The sequence below is a fragment of the Macaca thibetana genome, chromosome X (assembly GCF_024542745.1).
Source record: "Macaca thibetana thibetana isolate TM-01 chromosome X, ASM2454274v1, whole genome shotgun sequence".
In the NCBI taxonomy this organism is placed as follows: Eukaryota; Metazoa; Chordata; class Mammalia; order Primates; family Cercopithecidae; genus Macaca; species Macaca thibetana.
Genome location: NC_065598.1, coordinates 97,856,138 through 97,870,935, shown reverse-complemented (window position 1 = coordinate 97,870,935; position 14,798 = coordinate 97,856,138). Strand labels below are relative to the sequence as shown.

The 14,798-nt window shown below is 39.9% G+C and overlaps 1 protein-coding gene across 2 annotated transcripts in view; it reads right to left on the bottom strand.

The window, feature by feature from the left end:
• LOC126945992 (nuclear RNA export factor 2) overlaps positions 1-11,096 on the bottom strand; it is a 71,397-nt gene extending 60,301 nt beyond the window's left edge. Inside the window, exons 1-2 of one of the 2 annotated variants that reach the window (XM_050775943.1) lie at positions 10,962-11,096; positions 2,152-2,259 (exon numbers count right to left, since the gene is read on the bottom strand). The gene's annotated coding sequence lies outside the window, so the exon portion shown is untranslated. The remainder of the gene's footprint in view (positions 1-2,151; positions 2,260-10,961) is intronic. The other variant, XM_050775945.1, reaches the window with a different exon arrangement.
• Between the last annotated feature and the right edge of the window lie 3,702 nt (positions 11,097-14,798).

The window sequence follows — 14,798 nt, the reverse complement described above, 5'->3', positions numbered from 1 at the left end:
TCGTGAGGCTGAGGTGGGAGGATCGCTGGAGCCCAGGAGGCAGAAGGTGCAGTGAGCCGAGATCACACCCCTGCACTCCAGCCTGGGAGACAGAGCGAGACTCTATCTCAAAATAAACAAACAAACAAACAAACAAACAAACGTAGCCTTTGAAATGCACAGCTTCTGGGGAAGAGTAGGGGTGGCAAACGGAAAGGGAGAAGCATGCTTTGCCACTTTGGTAATGATGGGGAAGGAAACAAAAGGGGAAAATGAAGAATCTTACAAGACATAAGAGAACCACAGAATCAGAGCACTCGTAACTTCTTTGTCCACTACCAAAACAAGCAAGCGAAATCAGTAAATCTAAGGCCTGAATTTTTCTACACTGACAGAAAATAGCACCATTAAAATAGGAATCTGGTAAAACAAGCCAATATCATAAAAATGAACAAAAGGAACGATAATTCCTTACAAAAACATTCCAGAAAGAGTAAAAGAGCAGAAGACAAAATTTCACACATATTAAACAACCATGAAACAGAAGGAAACTGTACGTCAACCTTCCAGACAGAATTACTTCCATTCAAACAAGCATTTGAGGATATAAAACCTGCCTTGAATTAGAATATTATTTAAAATTCTAAACTCAGAAATGGGCTTAGAAAAAAGTCTGAAGTAATGATTTGATATCCAGCTCAGCTGATCCTTCACAAGTATCACAGCTTATAGAAAAGCAGACAGGAACTTAGGAAATTACGTGCCCATCAGCCCTTCCTGAGTACTCCACTAGAGCAAGGGTCTGCAAACTATGGCCCATTGGCTGGAATATTTACTATATGGCTCTTTACAGAAAACATTTGCTAACTTATATTCTAAAGGATAAACTGGGATTGTGATTCCACAGGTAATGACAGGAAAATCTTCCCTACGACATCTGATGGCGAGCATTTGGTATCTAATACTAAAATAAAGGTGGAGCAAGGAAAACGACTAATGTGCATTTATTTTATATTGTGGAAAAAAGAAATAGTGCAAGTAAAATAAGAGAAGTGAGAGAGAGAGAGAGGAAAAAAAAAGAAAAGAAACTTTTTTTTTTTTTCATAAGGCAGTAGACGAGTGTTAAAAGGAGATTGGGGGTTAAAAACAAACTAGTGGACCAGAGAGTAAAATGTTCAATAAGAAAGCAGGTGCTAAAAATAATTTTTTTAACATCAAAGTTTACATGCCAACGTTAAAATTGAAAATTCACGGTGAAGATATAATACTTAGGAATATTTATGCACCAAATAACATAGCAACCACCTTTGTAATGCCAAAAGGTATGGAGACATGGAAGCACAGTAATAATAGGAGATTTAATACATGGCAAGTCTCAGTACAAGGCAACTCCAGTGGTACAATAAAGAGACGTATACCGAAAATGTAAACAACACAATTAATAAGATACATTGTGTGTTTGTATACACACATAGGCATACATACACACACATAAATCTATACCTTGGAAATAAAGAATATACCACCTTGTCAAAAGCTGATGGCACGTTAACAAAACGTGATCAAATTACCTCACTAATTTCCATAAAGTAGAAATATTACAACCAACCCTCTGCAATCACGATGCAACAAAAGTAGAACTTACTAACACAAACTGAAAGCAGAAAGGATCTTCTGCCTGGAAAAAATGTTAAGCCTTCTATTAAGCAAATGTCGAGATAAAGAGGAGATGCAAACTGAAGTTACAGAAATATTTAAGAAGAGTGACAATGAGAGCTTACATATGAGAATCTGTAGAAGATATTTAAAGCACTGATTGGAAGCAGATTCAGAGCACTAAATACTCTCATCAGTGAAAATGAACGAATAAAATTAAATAAAGTAAAGCATTGCCTCAAAAATCTAATAAAAGAACAACCCAGGAAACCAAAATAAACACAAATAAAGAAATAACATAAAATCAGAAATTGCCGGGTTTGGTGGCTCACACCTGTAATCCAACCACTTTGAGAGGCTGAGACGGGAGGATCTCTTGAGGCCAGGAGTTTGAGACCAGCCTGGGCAACATAGGGAGACCCTGCCTCTACAGTAATAATAATAATAATAATAATAATAATAATAACAATGATTCATTAGCTGGGCATGATGGAACATGCCTGTAGTCCTACTTACTGAGGAGGCGGAGGTGGGAAGATTGCTTGAGTCCAAGAGCTCAAGGCTACAGTGAGCTATGATCACAACGCTGCACTCCAGACTGAGTGATCCAGGGAGACTCGGTCACTAAAATGAATGAATGAATGAATGAATGAATAAATAAGCAGACATTAATAAGATACATAGTAGAAAAACAATGTGTGTATATTTATTAAATCAAAATCCTATTTTTTTAATTGGACAAACTCACTAGCTAGACTAATGAAGGAAGAAAGGGAGAGAGCACAAATATGCAAAATAATAAATGACAAATGATAATCATTTAAACAGAAAAGATTAGGTTACTTTTCAAACCTGTATATAAAGAAATCAAAAATACACATGAAATAAATAATTTCCTAGGAAAATACAGATTATCAAGGTTTTTACTCTAATGCTGGAAGGCTTAAATTGGCCAATTTTCACAGAAAAAAAAAATAGAAAAAGTTATTAAGGAATAACTCCCAAGGAGCACCTGGCTCAGATGCTACTACAGGTGAATTCTACTGAACCGTCAAAGATCAGATAGTACCACAGTGCCAATGCTCTATAAATTATTCAACAGCATTATAAAGGAAATTTTCATAACTCCCTTTACGAAGCAAGTGCGACATGGATAGATAAGTGTAGATGCAAAAATGCTAGATAAAATATTAGCAAACAACATCCAACAACACATTTGAAAAATCATAATATACTTTGGCAAAGTGGGATTTCTCCCATCAATACAGATTAGTTCAATATTAGAAAGTACCTTGATATCACCCACCATATTAATACACTTAAAGACAAATATCATATGGTTATCACCGCAGATGTTGAAAAACCTTTGGAAAAATTCAATTCCTCTTTCTGTTAAAAAATAGAAAAGCCTTAAGAAAATAGGGACCACGGGATGCTTTCTTAACATGATAAAACATATATACCTAAGTCCTAATGCTAGCAACTCATTTAATGGGGTTGCTGGGGGACACTCAAAGTTTTCCCCTGGGATCAGGAACAAGGAAAGCATGCCTACTACCTCACACCTATTCAATCTTGTATTACAAGTATTAGTCAATTGACTAGAGAAATCGATCATTTTCCTAGGAATGAATAAGAAGAACTAAAAAGCACAGCAAAGAAAACAATCAAGAAAATGAAATGGCAACTTACACATTGGGAAAAAAAATACTTGCGAACCACATATATGAACAAGGAGTTAATATCCAAATTTTGTAAGGAAATCACACAACTCCATAGCAGAAAAGCAATCAAATTTAATCAATGGGCAAAGGACCTGAATAGACATTTCTCCAAAGAAGACATACATAATGACTAACAGGTATATGAAAAAGTGCTCAACATCATTAATCATCAGGAAAATGCAGATAAAAGCTACTATGAGGCAACACCATACAACCATTAGGATAGCTATTATCAAAAAGTCAAGAGATGGCAAACATTACCGAGTCTGTGGAGAAAAGGGAACCCTTGTACACTGTTGATGGGAATGTAGATAGGGACAACCATTATGGAAAACAGTATGGAGGTACCTAATAGATTCTTTTTTCTGTTTTAGAAATAAAATGGTCGTTCTAGATTTTTCTATTTTACAAAAAAGAAAAAAATATGGTAGTGAAAAACAGAACTATCATACGACCCAACAACTCCTTTGCTGGGTATCTACTCAAAGGAAATAAAATAACCACCTTTTAAAAGCAGCTGATCTTTGAAAAGTATCTGAACTCCCATGTTCACTGCAGCATTAATCACAATAGCCAAGATATGGAAACAATCTAGGTGTCCATCAAGGGACGGACGGATACAGAAACTGTGTTGTATATATACACTTAAAAAGGAGATCTTGCCATTTGCCAAAACATGGATGAATCTGGAGGACATTATGCCATAACAATGAAATAATAGTGAAATAATCCAGATACAGAAAGAGAAATATTGCATGATCTCACTTATATGTGAAATCTTAAAAAATGAAAGTAAAATAAAACTCAAATATACAGAGACACAGAATAAAGCAGTGGTTATCAGGGTCGGGGTGGGGCGGAGGGGATGGGAGGAGGAAAGGGGAAGATGTAGGTAAGAGGATGCAAAGTAGCAGATATATAGGATGAAAGAGACTAGAGATCTAGTGCACAACATGCTGGAATACAGTTTATACAATTGTACTATTAAATGCAATGTGGGATTTCTGCTAAATGAATAGATTTTAGATACGATGTGGGATTTCAGCTAAATGAATAGATTTTAGCACCTCCTGCTACCAAAACCAAAAATGGGTAACTATGTGACATAATGGGTATGTTAATTTGTTCCACTATAGTAACTATTTTACTATCTATATGTGTCCCATAACACCATGTTGTATACCTTAGATATACACAATAAAACTTACTTTTTACAAAGAAAAGTAAAGCCATCTCTATGTGCGGATGATATTATAGTATACCTGAAAACCCCTATAGAAACAATGATAAATCAACTGAACCAGTAAAAGAAGTCAGTAAGGTAGCAAAGTATAAAATTAACATACAAAAAAATCAGCAGTCTTTTAATACACACACAAAAAATAAGCAGCTGGAGGACGCATTCACAGACAAGGCCCCATATACACTAGCAACAAGGATTTAAGTTTAGGAATAAACTTGGTAACAACATGTATACAAGAAAAATTGTAAAATATGCCTGAATGACACCACGGGAGACTTGAACAAATGGAAACACATACGCTGTCTGAGACGGTCTGAATGTTTGTGTACCCCCAAAATTACTATCTTGAAATCTCTACCCGCAAGGTGATACCATTAGGAGGTGGGGCCTTTTGAGAGGTGACTGGGTCATGAGGGTGGAGCCCTTATGAATGGGATTAGTTCTCTCATAAAAGAGGCTCCAGAGAGCTGCCTTGTCCCTTCCACCATGTTGAGGAAACAATTAGAAAGCACCATCGATGAGGAAGAGGGCCCTCACCAGACACCAAATCAGCCAGCATCTTTATCTTGAACTTGTCAGTCTCCAGAACTGCAAGAAATAAATTTCTGTCATTTATAAACAACCTAGTCTACGGTATTCTGTAATAGCAGTCCAAACAGACTAAATCACTGTCCTAGATGGAATAATTCGGCATTAAAAAGATGTCAGTTCTTCCTCAATTGGCGTATAAATTTAATTCAGCCTCAGAAATGCCAGCACACATTTTTATGCATTTAGGAAAATTGATAATAAAGTTAATATACTTTTTGAAAACATGCAAGCATAGCCAGGAAACATGTGAAAAAGAAAATCTATGAGAGGGGACTTATGATACCAGCCAGAAAAGCACACTATAAAGCCCCTGTAATTATGACATTGTGGCACTGGTGCAAGAATAGACTAATAGCCCAGTGGACTAGAATAGAAAACTCAGAAATACAACCAAATCGTATGAAAGTTAGTACATGATAAAGATGGTATATAAACTCTCTAGGGCAAAGATGGACATTTAATAAATGGTCCTGGAACAACTGAGACGTCCAGAAAAATAAAGGTAGATCCACATAACACAGCGTACACAAGAATAAACTGCAAATAGGTTAGGGATCTAAACATAACAAATGAAACCATGTAAGTTCTTGAAGAAAACATGGCAGTGGTCGGGGAAGGAGGGGCGGCTCACGCCTGTAATCCCAGCACTTTGGGAGGCTGAGGCGGGTGGATCGCCTGAGGTCAGGAGTTTGAGACCAGCCTGGCCAACATGGTGAAACCCCGACTCTACTAAAAATACAAAAATTAGCCGGGCGAGGTGGCAGGCGCTTGTAATCCCAGCTACTCGGGAGGCTGAGACAGGAGAATTGCTTGAACCTGGAAGGCAGAGGTTGCAGTGAGCCGAGATCGCGCCACTGCACTCCAGCCTGGACGACAGAGCGAGACTCCATATCAACCAAAGAAAAGAAAGAAAAAGAAAAGAAAAGAAAACATGGCAGAACCCCAGTGTAGGGAAAGGCCTTCTAACTAAGATTCAAATTCCGGAGGCAATGAAAGAAGAAAATAGTCTATTGATTTGACCACATAAGGATAAATGAAAGTGATGCAAATGCTTCATAAATATATCAAAGAGCAACTGACGAATTGGTATAAAGTACTTGCAGCATATATCGCAGACAACTGGATAACATTCCAAATATATAGAGAACTCTTAAACATTGAGGGATGAAGGACCACAACAGCAATAAAAATATGGGAGAAATATATGAACAGATAATTCCAACCAAAAGTATAAAAACAGTCCTCAATATATGATAAGTGTCAAAACTTACTCACAAATGTAGACAAAGGTACATCACAGAAACAGTGAGATACCATTTCTCACCTAACCTGTAGAAAAAAGTTTCAAAACTAAGGCGACGTGTTCTGTTAGTGAGGCTGTGGGCAAACTGTCATTCTCTTATATTGCTAATGGAAACGAAAACCAGTACAATCCTTCTGGAGAGAAACTTGGAAACACCTGAGAAAACTACATGTGCACTTAACTTTTGGCCCAAAAATCCTATTAGTGGGAATATACCTTGAAGGTACATTTCTACCAATACAAAAAAAAATAAAATAAAATAAAAATCATGTCCAGGTTTATTCGCGGGAGCAATGTCTGTAACTGTAAAATCTTGGAAGGAATTTAAAAGCCCATACAGGCCAGGCACCACGGCTCATGCCCGTAATCTCAGCACTTGGGAGACCAAGGCGGGAGGATCACTGGAGGCCAGGAGATCCAGACCAGTCTGGGCAACATAGCAAGGCCCTGTATTTACAAAAAAAAAAAAAAAAAAAAAAAAAAAAGTCTTTATTTAGCCAGGCATGGTGGCACACACCTGTAGTCTTAGCCACTTGGGAGGCTGAGACAGTTGTGAATTGCTTGAGCCCAGGAGTTTGAGGTTACCATGGGCTATGATTGTGCCACTGCACTTCAGTCAGCCTGGATTATAGAGCGAGACCTGGTTTCTATATTAAAAACCAAATGCCCAAACGTAGGTGAGTGGTTGAATAAACTATGTGTGGTACAGCCACACAATGGAGTACAATGCAGCTGTAAAAAGGAACGATGAAGATCTCTGTGAAACAATATGGAGTGATTTCCAAGAATGCTGTTAAGTAGGAAAGGCAAAGTGCAAAGGAACATGTATAGTATGCTATCCTTCGTGTAAGAAGGGAATATAAGAAAACGTGTATGTATTTGCTCATTTGGGCAAAATAAATACAGGAAAATTTAAACCAGAAACCGAAGGGTTGATTACCCTACAGGGAGGGCCAGAGAAAGAAGTGGAAAGAAATGGGGAATGGGAACAGGGTAGAAGGGATGACGAAGGAGTGACACTTCCCCAAGTATAGGTTTTTGTATACCCCTGACTCTTTGGATCATAGTAATGTTGCACATACCCAAAATATAAATAAAAAATTAAAATCAACCAGGCTATTGGGGTGAGGGTACCCCAAATCAAACAGAAACAGGTTCAACTAACAATATTACAAATGTGTGTCTTAACCACCCTGAAGGAGACAGGAAGAAAAGATCTAAGATACATAACTTTGGATAGCAGTATTTTGACCATATCCTCTAAGGCCAAAGACAAAAACAACTGTACAAAAATATAAGTTATTAATATGTTTGCAACAGGGGCATTTGTTAGCAATTCAGATGCTACTTTATGTATCTACTGACCAGAAATAAACAGGTATATAAACTATCTGATAATGAAAGCCAGGTCGGAGAACGAATCGACCAGAAAGTCTAGAATGACTGGAATTGAAAGTATCAATACAAGCTCCTGGCTTTTAATAGTTATACATACAGATAGATACCAAAATAAATGTACATGTGTCTATAGGCATGGGTATATACATACATTATTTCCTACCCCTTTCCATAGAGAGCCTTAGCGGCAATGAAACGCCATTAATAATGAACGCACACCAAGATACTGGTTGGTAAATGTCATTCCCCACGAAAGGGAACCAGGGCTCCTTGTAGAAGTTGTTTTAATCCAGGGCTATAAGGGGTGTGTGTGTGTGAGGCGAGGGGGGCACGCACATGATGAATCTGAACATCTTATAGTGCCAGAAAAAGGTACCAAAAAAGGATAGGGTCATATCAAAAGACCACAGAACCAACCAAAATGAGCTCCCAATGGCCAAGGCTAGAAGAGTTCAAGGAACAAAATAATGATATAATTAGATTAAATTTTTATTTTAATTTATTTCAAGTTCCGGGATACAAGTGCAGGATGTGTAGGTTCATTATATAGGTAAACCTGCGCCCTGGTGGTTTGCTGCACCCATCAACCCGTCACCTGGGTATTAAGCCCGGTATGTATAACATAATTATTCAAGAGCCCATACTGAGATAAATAAGTTGAAGAAATAAGTAAATGAGGGAGTAAAGACAGCTCTTCCTTACAGAAGAATTCCAGTTAAAAAATGTAGCAGAAATTAGGACAACAGAAAATCACCATTAGGTAATATTTGCTGTAGGCAAGATCCCTAGACAGATTTTAACAGTAGTGGGTCAAAGTCTGCAAAGAAACAGGAATATAAGAAGATCTATTGTGTTTCTTCTTAAAGAACTTTTCATACTATATTTATTACTAACAAAGAAGAAAATAGTAGCATTACACTGGGGCAAGATAACTCCCACCCCTTTAACCAAGTGATCAAGGTGAACACCACCAGTAACACAAATTATGGATGTCATGTACCCGATATGATCCACACAGAAGGAAACAAAATCATGTTTGCGGTAATGTGGCATAAGACCTAAAATTAGAGGCCCAATTAGATGGATGCCTTGACATCTGGGGAAGAACAGGAGGACCCTGAATGGCCTCATCACAGGTTATCTTCCCTATTGGGTTCCCAGGGAGAAAGGCCCCCTAGCCAAAGTACCCTCCTTATTATTGTGTTGAATAGACACAGTGCCTGCTTATCTCTGGGTGGCATGTTTCAGGTCCCCACCAGCCTGCAGAATTATTCAAACAAGCCAGTCGTCCTCCTCTGAACCAACGGTCACTTCATCCTCTGGTTACTACAAAGACTTCCCCCTGAAAGCCCCTGCTTGTTCACTCTCTTCCAGAGTGTGACACCGCGTGGCTCTACCTGGCGTGAGGTGCCCTCCTCTCTCCGGCTGTGAGTAAATGTTACTAATAAATTGCTGTGGATTCCATCTGCCCAGTATAGGGTACCATGTGTTCAGTCACCCCCATAACACTAGGGTGGGAATCCCTCCCTCACCACTGGGAAAGGGAGGAGAATAAAACAGGTGTGCTTGCTACAAATGCACAACTTCAATCTAATCATAAGAAAACATGAGACAAACACAAATTGAGAGACATTCCACAAAACACCTGACTGGTATCTCCGAAAGTGTCAGGGCTGTGAAAGACCAATAAAGATTAAGGAAATGTCAGCCTGGAGGATTCTAAGGAGAAATGAGGACCAAATGCAATGAAGTGTCCTGAATAAGATCCTAGAATAGAAAAAGGACATCAGTGAGATAACTGGTGAAATTCGCATAAAATCTGTAGATTAGTTAATAGTTATAACATCAACGTTAAATAATATGTAATGTTATATAAATGTATATAATTATACATTTATATACATATACAATTATATGTATATGCATATATACATATACAATTACAATTATACAATGTTATATAAATGTAATAACATCAATGTTAACTTTTGGTAATTAGCATCGATGTAGTACTGTTAATTAGTACATCAATGTAATGTAGTAATTAGTTTTGGTAATTTTTCTATGGTTGTATAAGATGTTAACATTACGGAAATCCAGGCGAGGGCTCTCCGTATAATCATTTTTGTAACTTTTCTGTAAGTCTAAAATTATTTCAGAGTAAAGAATTTTAAAAGACAGAATCAGTGGCTAAAGGGCTGGCAACCTATAAACCACGCTGCTTAACAATAACCACCTGAAACATAGTTAGAAGGATGCATACAAACAGGGATACATGCTCATACCACATCATTCATTAAAAAGGTTATAAGAGATGAAAGCCCAGTGATCTTCAACACATAGGTGAATATGTATTTACTCTTCGGATGAGGAAAGCATTTTTAAGTATAAAAGGCATGAAATACAATAGAAAGAAAAATATCTATACAATCCAATATTTACAATTTAAAGCCCACCATATCAAAATTAACCAGAAACAAAACTAAGATGCAAAAGAGAAATACAACTTTTTGAAGAAGAGAAAACCTGCCTGAGGAATTGTAAAGAGAGAGCAAGAAGTGATTAGCCATACAATTGAAGCTAATCACACGTGAGGATAAGGGACACATAGAGAGTGGAGTGGAGAGTGGACCACTGAGCAATCCAGCTGGATTTGCCTTTCCTATTAATCCCTAAACCTTGACCCTAGGTAATGTAGGCCAAAATAGGCCTAATTTATAGAAAATTTACAGAAGGGCCGGGCGTGGTGGCTCACGCCTGTAATCATAGCACTTTGGGAGGCCGAGGTGGGGGGATCACCTGGGGTCGGCAGTTGGAGACCAGCCTAACCAATATGAAGAAAGCCCCTCTCTACTAAAAATACAAAAATTAGCCTGGCATGATGGCGCGTGCCTGTAGTCCCAGGTACTTGGGAGGCTGAGGCAGGAGAATCGCTTGAACCCGGGAGGTGGAGGTTGTGGTGAGCCGAGATCGCGACATCGCGCTCCAGCCTGGGCAACGAGAGCCAAACTCCGTCTCAAAAAGAAAAGAAAAGAAAATTTATAGAAAAGATATTGTTGTAATTTACCTAACTGGAAGAAGACTTGGAACCAACCTGGGAGCTACACTTCCTCTCAGAATCTTGCCACAAACAAGACGCAATCTTGTGACTGGGGCCCAGCGTCCTAAGGGTTCCTTCTCGAAGCAGTGGGGAGAGGACTTCAATTGGCTCAGCTTGATCAGGTGACATCCTTTGGCCAATCAGCTCTATACTGGGAGGTGGAGCCAGGCTCCTGTCCCTCCCTCTCCTGGAGCTGGCGGGAAGGGGAGCTGGCGGGAAGGGGAGCAGCGAAGGAGATGGCGGAGAAAGCAAGGGTGGGAAAGTGGGAGGGGCGGGAAGGATTGTGGGACAGCGGGGTGGGAGTGTGTGAGGTGGAAAGGGAGGGGTGCTCTGATTATAAGCCTGCCCCACCCGCTGATTTCGTCTTAGGTGAAAAGTGAGGCACAATTCCATTGTGCACGGCCTGGGTACTGACCAGCCAGGGTTTCTTTCCTTTTTCTTTTCTTTCTTTCTTTCTTTTTTTTTTTTTTTTTTTTTTTTTTTTTTTTTTTTTTTTTTTTTGAGATGGAGGATGGAGTCCTGATGCCCAGGCTGGAGTGCGTTGGCGGGATCCCATCTCATGCAACCTCTGCTTCCCGGGTTCAAGCGATTCTGCTACATCAGCCTCCCGAGTAGCTGGTATTACAGGCGCCTGCCACCACGCCCGGCTAGTTTTTCTATTCTCAGTGGAGACGGGGTTTTACCATGTTAGCCAGGATGGTCTCGCTCTCTTGACCTCGTAATCCGCCCGACTCGGCCTCCCAAAGTGCTGGGATTACAGGCGTGAGCCACCGCGCCCGGCCCCAGCGAGGGTTTCTACCAGGCCACGTCTCAACACAGGCAGTTAAAAGCTCAAATTTAGTGGACGTGTAGCAGGAGATGTGTACTTTAAAAACCCGTGGCCACTTGATGGCAAAAGGCTGTCAGATATTAGTGTCTCTGGTTCTCTGATATATTAAAGAAGGAACTGAGTCCTGACCAAAGATAGGAAAAATGTGTTGTTCTCTGCAGTGAAGCCAATAGAGCATTTACATTGATGCCTGGCAAAGGCGGCACAAAGGAGAAAACTTCCACTCATCTAATGATACTATCAATTGCAAGGCAGCCAATATTTGTTTGAATGTCCAACCCTCAGGCCACCCTCCTGATTCCACTTCTTCCCTATTTGATTTTTCCCCCCACAGTCATCTTCTGAAATACCATATATTTTGCTCAAATGCTGTTTTTGGTTTTTATTGTCTGTCTCCCATGGTGGAAAAATACAAATTCCAGAAGGGCGAATATCTTTGCCTATTGCTCATCAATGTATCCTAAGTGCCTATATCAATGCCTGCTTCAGTGGATACTTTGAATGAATAAATGGATTTTTCTCCAGCCACACTAGCCTCCTTTTTGTTGCTCTAAAACTAGCTCAGCAAGCATACTCCCATACCATTATGTGTTTTTCTGTAACAGCCTGGCCTTAGATATCAATATAGCTACCTTCCTTACTTAGTGTACATCTCTGATCACCTTATCAGACATGTGGTACTTTTCTTCATGACAGTTAGCATGTCACTGTGTTGTTTTTATGTTTTGCTTTGTTGTTTTCTTTTACTCTAATTACAGGTAAAGAAGCAGATCAGCTATGTCTGTTTTAATTTTTGCAGTACAGTGTCATCTTTCAGTAGATGGGGTAATGGGCATCAGATATCTTAGGATTCAATCCGTGGCATTGCCACTTTGTAGCTAAATAACCTTGGCCAGGTAAACTCTTCCAAACTTTTATTATACGTCTTTAAACTGGGAATAGTAATAAATTCAACCTCGTAAGGCTGTGATGACATTTCATTAAGACAGTCCATATTCAGTCATGCACCGCATAATGACTTTTTGTTCAGTGATAGGCCACATATATGATGGTGGTCCCATCATATCGTAAGGTGATAGGTGCAGATTCCTGTTCTGATACCATCCTAAGAAGCTAGATTGCTTGTTCACCTTGCCTCTTCACAGATGGCTGGGGTGGGAGCTGAACTTTTACCCTAGCCCCCCTGAGAACATTTCCAATAAAAAAGGGGGTACCAATTCACAACACTTTGTTACCTCAGAGGTGGGGTGGGGGAGTATAGGCACAGTTCCTTGCTAGGCTTCAGGGAAAGGGGAACTGGATGGCTGACTCAACGTATTGTTGCTGCAGTGTGGTGGGACAGAAGCCTAGGTCCCCACTGGTCTCTGAGAACATCAGGGGAAGAAGGGGGAAAGGAGACTGCCAACAAACCCTGCCTCCCACCACCTGATTCCATCTTGATGATGGGTGGACGCGGAGGCACAGCTCTCCATAGGGCCTAGCTTGCACAGAATGCCTGAGGGGGAAAGCAGAGTGTCGATTAGCCCCACCTCACACCACTTCATTGAGTTTGGATGAGTGTAAAGGTTCAATTTGCCACTGGGCATCACTGACACCAGAGATGGGGATAAATGGAATGCTTACTAGTCCCAACTTGGACTGCCTTGTTCAGTGTTATTGATGTCAGGTGAAGGTGAAGGCTCATCTTGCTGCTGGACACCACTGACACTACCCTGACTGGTGAATTGGATCATCACCATCTGCTTCAGAGAGGCAGGATAGAAGACAAGTTTCCTTCTTGTTCCCTGAAACCTCGGGGGGTGGGGGAGGTAAGGTTTTTCCATTGTTGTTTGTCTAGTGTAGGGGAGGGGAATCTGTCACAAAGGTTTTTCAGTCTTTAGATCACTTTTTTTCTGGTCTTTCGGCAGAGGAAATAGGCTTTTCTTGGAGCTTTGTGTCTGCCATTGTTGGTGGTTCTGGACTGTGGGCTTCTGCAGTACCCTGTCTGGGATATTAGGTGGAATTAGAAAAACCAAGGGAATGCACTGCCTGTGTTCTTGCTCGAGTCCTGAGAGCACGAGTCAGTCTGCTTTCCCCTTTCCACGTTTCAGAGTTCCTTTTGCTGGTTTGCTGTTACATTCAGGGTGTTCTGATGTAGAGGGACCTTCTGGGAGGAAAGGGCAAACTCCAGCTTGGCCAGAACTGAAGGTCTCTAGGATGTTTAGTTTTGAGAATTTTATTTTGACATCTCTTGTGGGCCTACCAAGATCTGACCATCTCTTGATCTTCTATTAGCTGGAGAGCAAGCGGTTTCTCGATTAGTAGATGTAATCATAAACTTGCCTTTGTGATCTTTTTCTTCTCCCTGTACTTCCTGATTTCTGAACTCCTATGACTCATGATGCATTCCCAATAAAATCTGCCATATTAAATTCATTTTCTAGCCTGTCATGTTTCCAAGTATGCCTATTTAACTCTCTGAGATGTATTTCTTTACTTATTTATTTTTTAATATTTGTTTCTCTCAGCAGTGACCAAACACTAGTTGCAAACTGGTAGGTTTTCCTTACACAAGATTTTTTTTACAAGTCAGAGTCTGAAAGGTCTGGCCTGACTGGCGGATGGAATCTATATGAAAGAAAAGGACATCTTTATGGAAGATACTGGTAAACTTTTTTGTCAGCTTAGAGCCCGTTGTCCTGGCTTTGCTCAGAAGGTTCGACACTGAAAGACTGTGAAACCTTCTGAATGTGAAATAGTGTATTGGAAGTGTGTCTTTGTTTAATTAATTCCATAGGTTGGGGGTCATGACATTCTAAAGTAAATATGAAAGGAGACTATTTTCTGAAGAATAGAAAAGGCGCGTATAAAACTCATTACACTGACCAAGCATCCACTCTCAGGCATCTTCTTACAGTGACTTCTTAATACAGGCCAATATCTCTGATGAATATCGATGCAAAAGTCCTCAATTAAACACTAGCAAACCCAACTCA